The following is a 1,358-nucleotide window of genomic DNA, read 5'->3' as shown; positions in this document are numbered from 1 at the left end:
GCAAAGGCAACACGTTTCGAGGGACTTATCATGCCACCGAATGCACTGCATCCGAGAGAGCGAGCGCCGACGACGCGGCCCGCAATGACAACCGAAGATGTCAAGGCGGAACGCGATGCGGGCTATCGGGTTCGTTGTCCACCCAAAGATGGGTGTCAACAGAAAGGGGCCAACGGAACGCGTCGTTTCCATCGCGTGAGGTACCGATGCAAGAACCGATCGATTGTGACCGCTCGAACTCAAGCTTTGTTCGGGGCACGTCAATGAGGTGGAGCCGACGTTGACAGTTCGATGCCCGAGCAACGAGCCTGCCAACCCAAACTACCGTATCACCACTCATGCGCCGTACGCATCGAGCCCGTGCAACGCTTGGCTATCCGCGCCCTTACGTTGCATTAAAGCAAGCAGGGCTGCAGAGTCGCCGCGCGAGGCCGAGCACGGAACGTCGTGCGCGCTCGATATGAGCATTGTGTAACCCACGTGAACATTGCAACCGAAACACCGTCATTGTTATGGGACGAGCCCTTTCGTCAAACGGAGATCGATTGCAGCACGTTTAGTCTCGACAGAGGAAAGCATGCCGAGAACACGCCCGCAACGAGGTGCAAGCATTATCCAAGCAAGCCCAACCCCCACCTCGACCGCACATCCTGCTCTCTATCCCCGCCCAACGTAGGGGCGTAAGGGGCACCCACCAAACCCTTCCACCAAGCAAGAAGCAATCACAAGACATCTCGTATCTTCACGAACAAGCCCGCTTGGAGTGCACGCCCACACCGAGGTGCAAGCATTGTCCGCGCAAGCCCATCCGAGCATCAACTCGACACCCGCTCTCACTCCCCGCCCAACGGTCGGATGTGGCACTCCGACGAAACCAGTCCACCGAGCACAAAGCAATCGCAAGACATCTCGTATCTTCACGAACAAGCCCGCTTGGAGTGCACGCCCACACCGAGGTGCAAGCATTGTCCGCGCAAGCCCATTCGAGCATCAACTCGACACCCGCTCTCACTCCCTACCCGACGGACAAGCCCATCGTTATGGCCAAACCCCTCCACCAAGCACGAAGCAATTGCAAGACAAGCCCACTTGGAGTGCACGCCCACACCGAGGTGCAAGCATTGTCCAAGCAAAACCCATCCAAGAATGTCAATTTGACATCCCGCTCTCACTCCTTGCCCGACGTAGGGGCCCGGCATTCCATCGATTTTAACCAAACCCTTCCACCAAGCAAGAAGCAATCGCAAGACATCTCGTATCTTCATGAACAAACCCGCTTGGAGTGCACGCCGACACCGAGGTGCAAGCATTGTCCGCGCAAGCCCATCCGAGCATCAACTCGACACCCGCTCTCACTC

Source organism: Cucumis melo, unplaced genomic scaffold (assembly GCF_025177605.1).
Source record: "Cucumis melo cultivar AY unplaced genomic scaffold, USDA_Cmelo_AY_1.0 utg001793l, whole genome shotgun sequence".
Taxonomy (NCBI): Eukaryota; Viridiplantae; Streptophyta; class Magnoliopsida; order Cucurbitales; family Cucurbitaceae; genus Cucumis; species Cucumis melo.
This window is presented reverse-complemented; position numbering follows the sequence as displayed.